Source organism: Colias eurytheme, chromosome 9 (genome assembly GCF_061535395.1).
Source record: "Colias eurytheme isolate Ceu_HAF_F1 chromosome 9, ilColEury1 Martin Lab GWU primary, whole genome shotgun sequence".
Lineage (NCBI taxonomy): Eukaryota > Metazoa > Arthropoda > Insecta > Lepidoptera > Pieridae > Colias > Colias eurytheme.
In genome coordinates, this window is record NC_142988.1 from 9,464,972 (window position 1) to 9,477,406 (window position 12,435).

The following is a 12,435-nucleotide window of genomic DNA, read 5'->3' on the forward strand; positions in this document are numbered from 1 at the left end:
AATATGGAGGTAGAGGTAGGTCTCGCTCACTTGAAAATATTACATGAAAATAAGAAACCGAAGTTAAAAATTTAAAAATTAAAAAGAAAAACCCAACGCAACGAAGGAAAAGGAATAAATAATAATTTTACAAACTTCCCGACGATCTTTAAAATTAAGTACCATTATAAAAAAAAATATAATTGTATATGATATGATAATGATGGTATGGCAGCCCCGATGACTTTGTTTTTTTATTTTTATAAATATTTAAAATGGTACCTAAATTTATTTTTAAAGATCTTCGGGAAGTTTGTAAAATTAGTGAAACTTTTATTACATCGTCTCAAACTTTTTGGTCTGTGTAGCGCATGTCGCGTGACGGTCGGCTGCCGAGTAGGTATAAAGCAGTGTTCGGAGTCATTATCGTACAAATACGATAATTTTGTGCCTAAGTTTCACTTTTACCGTGGTTTCATCAAACCACACAACATTTTTTCCTTTTTCTATGCACTTTTCTTCGTTGCGTTGAGTTTTTTTTTTTTTATTTAATTTTTATTGCACGGTCTAAACGGTTTAGTTACTACGGCGTGATACAGGAAAGATCTGAGCGCTGAGACAAACGTCAAAACAAAATTGTGCAAAACACAATTAAAAATAAATTATTAAAATTTCCTGTCGTTCTGGTGATTGGAATTTTTATTTTTGAGATCAACGAATGAAAAAATAGATTTTTCGTAGAAACGGTTATATATATTGTCAAAAACATCCATACAAGGAAGGAATTTATTTTTATTTTTTAGCTCAGTTTAGTAATAAATTTTACTAACAGTTCGTTTAATTGTTTATGGTAGTACGTGTTTATTCAATAAAAGTTAAGTAGTAACTACCTACTATGCAGTCACTATCACACGCGGACGAAGTCGCGGGCACAGCTAGTATAAAATATTTATACACATACATTACTAATGATGAAATATTAAGTGTTTTCATCAATAAATTTAATGGTTACCTGCTTCCTTAGTATTATGTTTTGCGCATTAGTATTTTAAGCAAATAAAACTAATATTTTCTCATGTATTTACTGGGATGAAGCAATTACTCTGAATTATAATAATTTTGTTCATATTGCATAAAAACAAATTAATAGGCAGGTCTGGTTATATTTATCCCAGCACGAATAACTGATCTGAAATCTTTGATAACATGTATGATATTATGATAATTATTATTTATCGAGTGTACGAAGTCTACGTAAGAGCCTTTCTATTCAGAGTATCTGCAGTGTTATCAAAGGGTTATTGATAATAATTGGAAATGCATAAAATATTATGATAACCGACCGGAATCGAACCCAGGACTCCTAGGTTCTACGCTCATGCGTCAACCGATCCAAGGATGCGGTCAGGCATAACAAAGACTACCAATCTTTTATCTTTTACCTCATTGCATAAACATAAAGAATATACAAAAATAGATAAGTAGGTACTAGTTATATTAATGTTGATGATGACCCATTGAAGAGTGCTGTATTGTTTTCACATACCGTCCAACTATTCAAAGTAATTTCATCGCGAGAATTTTTTAGCAAAATGTTGAACTTGAATTATTAACAACAGGTACGTATAAAAAAATACGTGTTGCACTCGAGGACTGCCGCGGTAAAGCTATTGCATAGCATCGCATCGCTGTGCCAGTTGGAGTGGGGGGTGTTAGGTTTTTTCGTTACGGAATATTTACATTCGATCACCGCGCTCAAAGTCTGAGATAAAAGCTATGCAATAGTTTAATAATTGAAAAATTGCACTAATATCGAACCTAAACTATGCTGTAATTGACGCTAAATATGTCCTTGCAAGAATGAATTTAAATTCATCGTATACAGTTTGAGGCCTACGGGTATGTTTCAAAATTGTCCCTTACTAACTTGTTATCCCCATTTCGTAAGTGACCACAGTTAATCCCCCATACCTACATTTCTATTGCGATATGATTGAAGATAATTGAATAGGCAAATGATATTTCTAGAGCAAATATTACATGATATTTAATCCGTTATGTTGTTAGCTTGATAGCGTTTTTGTGTTACGGCTTAATACGTTTTCTGTTTTTTGTATATTGTCTATTAATATCAAAGCTGGATAAGTACTTTAATTTAAAATTTCACAATAATCTAATAAACTTAATTCCAATTAAACTTAATTTGCACGATTTAATTCCGCCATCCCCTTTTTTCCATCGATCGTCGAGGCGCACAGACTCTAGGCATCGCCATATGGTGGACGTTCCATGTACCCGGACAAAGCGGTTCGGATCGACATTCTTCATCCGAACCGTGAGGGACTGGAACATGCTAATATGGAAATGCTAATAGAATTGTTCAATGGGGTCAGAGCAATAAACTTTATTTTAATACAACTAAATGCTATGTAATGAGTTTCACTCGCACTCGAACACCGCTACTTCACCAATATAATATTGAGTCGAGTTGCATAGAGCGAGTCTCTCAAATACGAGATCTAGGGATATACTTCAACTCTGATTTAACATTCTCTGATCATATTGTAAACATTTGCAAAAAGGCTTATAGGAACCTAGGTTTTATATTGCGACAATCACGGGAATTTACCGATATCGGAACTATCAAATCACTATATAATGCACTGGTAAGAAGCCATCTTGAATATGGTTCAGTTGTATGGGCTCCGTATGAACAAAAATATTCGTTTATGTTGGAGCGAATTCAAAATAAATTTTTAAGATATTTATACATGAAACTTTATGCAGTGTACCCATATTATCCTTTGCAGTATCCTACTCTTTTTGTTCTCGGAATGGTAGGATATTACGATTTAAAAGTGCGAAGGGAGTGCCAACTTGCACTGATACTGATACGTATACTACGGGGCAAAGACCAGAACCCGCAAGTTTTACGAAGCATTAGTTTCTGTGTACCGGACGCATATGTATGGAAACGTCGAAGCCCGCCGCTTTTACTTGTTCCCCAGGCCAGAACTAATTTACTGTCTAGAGCCCCTTTGACAAAGGCCATCCATGTTGTCAATGAGGTGCACAGTAAGTCTGACATTTTTTCAAATAATTTGAGTGAATTGACAAAGATTATTTTAAATTTTATTGCTTACTTCTAGTCCCAAAATCTAACATATTATACAGTGTTAGATTTTACAACTTATTTAAATTGTTGAGAAATGAGTGGCTTTATTTAAATTGATGTATTTTTATTGTTTTATTATTTTAATATTGGATTTATAAATGAATTTTATTTTCTGACTATTAATGGAATATTATGTTTTCAATTGGAAATTATCTAAAACTTAAATCAATGTAGTGATACTGTTATATTATATTATGTACTAATATTGCGTTTTTGAATTAAATTTAGTTTTTAACTTTTAATTTAATATGTTTTAAATTTGACATTATTAAAAAAGATGAATTATTCAGCTTTATATATAATGTATTAATCATTATAATATTTGACTAGAATTTCAAACATAATTGTAGCGGTTGTATATTATAATCTTAATTAATGTAATTTTTTTTTTTTTTTTTTTTCTTTTTGTATTAATGAAAAATTGTATTGTAAATTTGACCTCCCTATCGCATTGGGTAAACTGTAATGGTAGGAATGGTTTTGTATAAATAAATAAATAAATAAATAAATAAATAAATAAATAAATGCTTCCTGAGTATGTGTTCCCCGACGAGTACAATATGGGGGTCTTCAAGCGAAGAGTGAACGGGTACCTTCTAGGGAAGCGCGCTCCATCATAGGCCACATCTCTATCACACAATAAAAAATAAAAAATAGAAAAAAAACTGGAATCGTAATATTTACAATCAGTTTTTTCTACTTTGTGTTTATTGATGCAAGGGTTTTTTTTTTATTTGGCAATGAATATACTCCATGAGACAAGATACCTTGATAATTTCTCTCCAATAACTATATTTTTATTCAAACTGTTAATTTTTTTTCGTTTTTAGTTATATACTAATACCACAATTTATCCAAATTAAGGCGTAATCAGGTAAGTAACATACATAATGGCTCCGATTCGAGCTTTTACAGTAACATAATAATATTATGTTATTACCTATTCTACATGTTGTTTGAAACGCTTATTATTAAGGCACATAATATCCAAACACTATAACAATATCGTTTATATAACTATTACGATGTTAGATTTACAATTTGCATGTTGCTAATTAAAACCATAAACTGAGTATGTAGCTTAACTCATAGTTGGAAATATGTTAACTGTATCCTCATTTCAAGCTTTAACTGTTTCTTTTTATGATAGTTTAATTAATATTAAACTTTTAATTAGGAAATATTTAAATTCTTGTTTGTTAGTTTCTCTTTAAATAATCAATTTATCTTAAACTAGGTTTCCACCCGCGGCTTCGCCCGCGCAGTCAAAGAAAAACCCACATAGTTCCCGTTCCCGTGGGATTTCCGGGATTGCGTCATTTTCCCGGAATAAAAGGTAGCCTATGTCCTTTCTCGGGTATAAAAATATCTCTACACCAAATTTCATGCAAATTGGTTCAGTAGTTAAGGCGTGATTGAGTAACAGACAGACAGACAGACAGAGTTACTTTCGCATTTATAATATTAGTATGGATAGTATGGATTAAAATAACACATCTTTTATTATGAGCAAGCCACATTTTTACCGTGTAGGTAACAGAATATATATTTTTTTTTTAGTTATTTGTCGGTAATCTCTATTTTTAATGGAATGAAAGGTGAAAGTGTACCTATTTTATACACTCCATTTTTTATGATTTAATGTTTTAGTTTTAGTTTGAATGCTCACATACATTAATTTAATTTCCCAAACAAATAAAATACTTATTTCTATAAGACGAAAAACCAATATCCAACGGCAATATGGATTAAAAATGTGTGTATGAATTCTACTTTAGAACATTTTTTTTATTTGATTTTGTGGTCGACTGAACTGAATAGCAGTGAAACTACTTTTGGCTTCTAGGAACAGGTGCTACATTTCAATTTCTTCAATTTGTTGTAAACAAAAAGTGTTATCAGAGATATTATCAGTAAAATAGAGATACGCTTTCGTATATTGCATAAATGTAATATCGTCCATTTAACCGCGAAAGTGAGCGTGAAACAATTAAATAAAAATGTAAAGACGTGACTGAAGATCTAATCACCAGACTGTTAAATTGGCAATATCAAATTTAACTAACTGTTTTATCACATTTAATTTAGTTATACAAACTTGCTGTGTCGTAAAGGATGTGGGGAATTACTTTAAATTGGAAGTAGATTTACCGCTAGTTCATATTATTTGTTAAATGTAAATAAACCGGTTATTGTAATCGTGTTAAGCCGTATGATCATCAATCGTATTCGACGTATTTATACTAATTGTTTTGTTCCTTTAGAACTCATATTTGCATATCCCTACATGGAAACTAAAGTAGGCACTGGGCCAGGCCATGCGTTTTTACTACGTGAAGGCAAAATTAAATAGTTGATGTTTTTGTATATGTATTTAATTTATGTTGTATTACTTTTTTTCCAGATTGATGGCTTATTAACTGAAAATCACCGCTGCGTTGTTTTTGCAGATTCAGCATAATATTATTATGCTTAGGTGCTTTTCAATGCTGCGTCGTACCAGTCATACGATAGCGTGTTATTAAAATAATGATTTTTCGTTTATCATACTAATCTATGATATAGAGCAAGATGTAGAGGTCTTGGTCCATATTTTACCCTATGATAAAATGTTGACAGTAACAAAAACAGAAAGTGGGAAAAGATAAATTTATTATAAAATGCAATTGTCACGATATGCATAATAATTACAATAAGGAAGAAAAAAGAAATGAAAATATGCCTAAAAAAAGATGCTTAGTCAATAATTTTAAGACTAGATATTTGGAAGATTTGGGCTTAAGTGATAATTATAGATTAAAGAGAAGTTGCGTGATAACAAAATGAACTGACGATGGATTTCTATTGCAATAATCTGACAGCATCTTGCAAGCAAATAGCAGCGATAGAAAAATCTTAATTGAGCGACAGCAATGGCTCATAAAGATAATATCATAAAGTTGCGTACACCTAAATGTTAAGTTATCTTTTTGACAATCTGCTAATTGTTAACAGTTCCTTTGTAAACGATGTTCACACATTGAGCGTAATTTATTACAACTGGGTCAATGTTAGTGACCCGCTGGTTTGGTGTGATCCATTAATTAGTATTACCTTATTTTATATAATAATGAGTACGAAAGAGTATGGGTTTCCGAAAAGTTGATTTTGCTCCTAAAGCCTTAATAATAGAATTAATGCAAACAAAATGAAGATGTATGACAGAACTGACTTACATATTATAACGGTTCATTTACATCAAACGAACATAGAGCTAGAGCTAGAGCAAGAACATTATTTCGTGATCTTTTAGTGTAAACGAAAACTCGTATTCTATGTTGTTCAGTATTAGAACATTGCATAGAATCTTTTCGACAACACTAAGAACAACGAAGGAATGCTCTACGCCTGTATACACTAAAAGAATTAGACATTGTGGGGTTAGAATGAGCATTCGCTCGTTTAATGTAAATACACCGTTATATCTATCTATTCTTTAAAAAACATATTTATAATGCATTTGAATGCTATCTATTAAATTTAAATATCAAATCCAAAAATAGAACTGACTTACATCTTCATTGACCTGAAAGAGACTATTATTTATTTTCAACATTGACCTCAAATATTTGAAAAACTAGGAAAAACTATTACCTAATTATAATACGAAATATTTTTTAAATAAATATTGAAGTTACTTTTATAACAATTGAACTGAACTTCGAATGGAAAATATTATTAAGATAATTGAATTTTAGGTATTTTTTTATACGAAAGTGAATATAAATGCATAATAAACTTGTAAATTACAATTCAATCACATTTCAATTAAACAAATTTCATTACAAGTATGTTTATACATACAATTTTTATGGTAATCGAGGTCAAATCAGTGACCAATTACTTGATACAACATTCGAGAATTTGCATTCCATTCCAACATTAATAAGTCGAATAATTGCATTGACATTATTACTGCTACACGTTTGCAAGTATCTAAACGTAGAGACAAAATACAAAATAGTATTTTTAATAGAAATTACAAATTTATAGTATACCTATAAGTTATAAGTTATAAAGTTATTTATTTTTTTTTAGTTTTTTATAGTATTGCAAATGCTTTTTAATAAAAGAGAAAATTTAAAAGAGTAGAAAAACGAGGTGAGATTAGAACCCGCGCCTTTTTGCCTTACCGGGGCAACGCCTAGCCTCTCGGCCACCCATGATATTCGAAATTAGATTTATTATGTGTAGTCTACGCAACGCCGCTGCTTCAGTAATAAAAGGCTGTTATTAAACGTTTTAAAGAAACCTCATATTATCCGTATTAGGTACCTCACCACATCCTCACCAATATTAAAGTTGTGAGCATGGAAAATTTTTAAAAAGTATAACCATTCCATTGTAACAAATTAATAAAACAGGTTGTTAATAATTTAAAATGTACAATGTATCAGTTACAATTAAAATTTAATCTAAATTGCACTCAACAAAGATTAAAATAACAACCAAGTCTCAAATTATTTAATTAAAAATTATATAATATTATTGTTCTGGTAAGGATGTCTTTAACTTCTTCTACGTACTTGGCGTTGGCAATATAAATTCATAAATTACACATAAATTCATTATTACACACTATTTATTTTTTATTACTGATTCGTTTCCTCTCAACTCACTCAGCCGATTTTACGTTCTGACTGGCAAACTATGTTACATACTTCATACATCAAAATCTTCTTACTTTATTGTAATACATAGCATAATTTAGTCCGTTCTTTAAAATTATACCTACTTTTATTAGTCACTCCTCTCTACTTATATGGTGCTGACAGAATAACAGCGTTACAGCCTCAGCTGTAACATTCATGCTGAGTCAGTAATCCTTTTCCCTGAGGTGATACAGATATAATATTATAATATTATTACGTCTACACAATATATTGTTTTACCCAGTTATACCTTGTTTTTTAAGTTATAAGTATTTTCTGTATCTAATGTACTGTATCATTTTTTTGGGAATAAATGTGTTTCTATTCTATTCTAAATTAACATCGATAAATTACTTCAACTGTGTTCAAAGTTGCATTTAATACACAGGTAATTGTAAAAATGGTATAAATTCACTCAACCATTAAATGACAAATTGTAGGTAATAATACAGTGCTACTATTTCTTAGAGGTTACGAAAGATTACTCTGGTATTTGGATTAGCACCTATAGCTGGTACCATGTAATTAATGTATCACACGAATGAATGGTCGCCATTGCGGAAGCACAATTTGTGTCTAAATATCTGATTACCTAGTTATTTATCTGAATATTGCAATATTTAGTACTTCTAGTGAAAGTTAAAGGGAGAATTATAATTAGAAGTGCGAACACCTTTTATTGTTGCGAAATAAATTACGATTCTTTTCATGAAGAGATTGCCAATTTTCTTACAAATTGAAGAAGGTATAATGAATGTTAATAAAAAATTGTAGATTCTTAGAATGCTTATTGTTTTAACCTTAGTTATATGCATTGAAATGATTATTAATACGAAACGAAACTAAAATGTAACACACGCACCTGATACATTTTTCCACAAACTTCCTACATCAATTATGAGAGGTATTTGTTTACAATAGGCATTATTACATTAATTGCAATAATTCCGCATTGCCTGATTTACAATTTTATTGCTGGGACATATGTGTGGAAATACATTCTATGAATTATAATCTATTTTACTTTCATATAATATGAAAAACATTGAAAGTCTTTATGACAGAGCTTTTCAATCTCTCTGTCTTTCTTCCTTATATTATTTGGGGTCGGCTTTCGAAATATACTACTAATATAAAGCGGAAGATCTTTTTTATTGAATGCGCTACTATCAGGAACTATCTACTGGATAGATTAAAAAAATCTTTCACCCTTGGACATTAACGTGCTACAAGCTATATGCAACTGTATTGTACCACATACAAATCCACAGTGGACCGCTAGTGTCTAAACATTAATAGGAGATTGACTTCATTCAATGATCAAAACACACAACATAAAAGATTTTTGACCACAACACAACATGGTTATCACCGAAGTAAACCTCCCTATTAGGTGCGAACTAGATACCAGTAAATGTTACTTAATTGAATGTTAGCAGAGCATTCTGTCACACGAATCAGTCTGATAACATCGGGCAACCTGTTCCACGACCACGACAGTCTATTAGACAGGACAGTGCGCTGAAAGCTTTACCGCGTCACAACAATGAATGTAGGCCAATAATTTGTCGCGAACTAGTTTGAAATCCGAAGTGGTCTAATTACAAAATTCTGCATTGTGTTAGTAAGGATTGCACGTAGTGATTTAACAATCTTTGGGCCTAATGAAATCTTTTGAAATGTACTTTGCGCCAATATTCATAGTGGAAAAGTACTCGACTGTAAGCCGTCATTGATGTTTCCATTTCAGAGGTCAAATTTAATGCATGTGTAACCGGTGATGTTAATTGCTGAAAAAGTCACTTTTATTAAGTGGGAAGTAATGCTTAACAGTTAGGTTAATTGAACAGCTACATGCTAAACCTTTTTTAAAGAGGAAAAAATGAGAAATAGTTTTGTCAAAGTAGGACATTAAAGGTTCCATGAAGCAGGATTGTGACATTCTTCCAATGCTGTATTTTCTGAAACAATCCAAATACAAATTAAAGATTTACAAATATGATCGCAACAAAGGCAAAATGCACCTTTTGTAGGGTAGTTGGGTCGCAGTAGTTAATTAAAGCAAATATTGCACGGAGGCTGTTATTCTCTTTGACGTTACGGTCTCTATTGATTGTGTTTGTCTGATGACCACAGTCCAGGGACTACCTGTATTTATTCAATATGAACTAAAATTTAGACTTGTCTTTATATGTATCTTCTGGTTTCTTGGCAATTCCACGACCTTAAAGCATTTGTTGCAACTGTGCAGTATTTACGCTATCAACGATTTATTCAAAGTAAAGTTTCGGCCTTGAATTAACTCGTGTCGTACCAAAATTTAGGATTTTCAGCAAGTTTTTGTGTGTAAGAGCACATACCTCTAACCGGCTCTTGGTTCTATCAATTTATCTATCAGTGTAATTAGAAAATAGTTTGGAAAATCCAAAAGTGCACGCCTCATAATTTTTTTTTAATAATTATTTATTAATAATTATTTTTGTTTATTTAATAACAATTAAACCACATCGAATCAGACCCTGAAAAATGAAAGGGTTCTATTCCTGAGCATACTCAAGCGTAAGAGAAAAAAAAAGACTCGATTAGTAAACTATTTCGGTCGCTATCGTGTTAACAAGAAAATCCTCCGCACATACAGACACACGGACGTCCAAGACAGAACTTTTTTAAACTGTTTTTTAACTAGTTTAAATAACAAAAATGACATCAAAAATATCATGAATGTTAAAAATAGTGTTTTTTCTTAATATGTGTGTGTATGTATTATCTTACAAGTGCAATGTATGATACATAAAGACATTTTAAGTTTGAAAAATCAGATGTTTTGCGCGAAGTGACAGTAGTACCCACCTCAACGCTTCGCTTATGAGGCGTGCAAAAAGTAAATTATAAGTAAATTAGTCTAAGGTCAGAAGGCTTTATTTAGATCACTGATATAATATACCTATTGCCTATATTCTATAATATGTAGGCAGTCTACCTACATAATATATCATTTTAACAACTAATGAAGATAATTTTAATACGACGAATAATAATAAATAACCTTCCTACATTCTCAAGTAAAATAAAGTGTAGCTCGCATAATTGTCGCATTAAATCAACACCCTTTATTTATTCTGTCACTTAGTATTTTGTTGTAATAAATCACTCATTGTTTGATTTATATATTTATCCAGGACTTGAAATAATTTGAATAAATTAACCATAATATTTTTATTAATTAAACTGTACTCGATAATCGATACATCCTGTATTCATTTAGATTAAAGATATTAAATTATGAAAATTCCCGAATTATAATAAGCATGACTTACCTATACATAAGAAATTAAAGTTCAAATAACGAGCAACAATTTGATTGTAATAATTTATAAAGACAAAAGTCCTAAAAAGCCTATTGTTAAATAATAATGTAATGATTTCAATATAACCTTGAAATACTTATTAAACATTCTAAATTAGCTATTATTCTAGGTACATTTATAATTAAGAAATCCCGGATATTATCTCAGAATAGCTTCGAGCCAGAAAATACGCGGAGCTTGAATTGATAAATAGTGAGAATATAAAGTATTATGATTTATGCTCTAATAGCATTCATTCCCATAAATTTGATAAAAAAACTACATTCTCGAGCAAAGTAAGTCTTAATTTAGACTTGGTTAAAACGAAAGGGTTCGTAGTTCGTAGGTAAGGCTTTACCTACCCCTCCTTCCTAGAAAAAAGTATGTAGTGATAAAACACCAGGTAAGTAGATAAAATGTAAGAAAGAATATTATAAATATGTATTTAACTTCTCTGTTTAGCTCCGATTTGAATGAAACCCGTTTCCTACTAGAAAAAAATACCTTCCCTTTTTAAGTTTCTTGTAAATATTTAAAATAAAAAATAAAACTCAATATTACTTTACAACGTTATCAATTATCTAACAAACAGTTTCGGACTGCTAAGAGATCAAATCTTGCCAATTATTTAAGTATTATATAACTTTACTGAAAGACCTAAACAAAAATAGGTTCATGAGCCGGCGAATCTTTTATTTTTATAATTTGCTTACTTAACTGTGAGTTGTTACATTTTATTATATCTGAAAAACAGTAAATTACAGACGATGATGCGCATAATCTTGTTACGTGATAGTGGAAAAAAGCTGTTATCCATGAATGACTTCAGTTTACAGATTTGGTCCGTGGTCAATCTTATTGCTATTATGTTCAGTTTTTACTATAATTATCTATATACTATCTTACAATTGATTCAAAAATATAAATTAAATTTATTGTACAAATTGACATTTTCCAATACCGATTTATTTGAAAAATGTCGATCTAATATAGAAATAAAACGACGAATATTTCAAAATAAGCAGTTTAATTTTTTGCAGTTTCTAAATTAATAAAAATTTGTTGCATTAGCTGTTAGCTTTATAAGGCTAACGAGAATCAAAATTCCATGAATGTTTTACGACCACAATTAGCGTCGAAATGAAATACATTGTGGACTTTCTAGCCGTTTTTTATTCTAAAATGATCGTGATTGTTAAATAGCCGTAGTTTATGTGAGAAATGCGGTAACGTGACAGCTCCA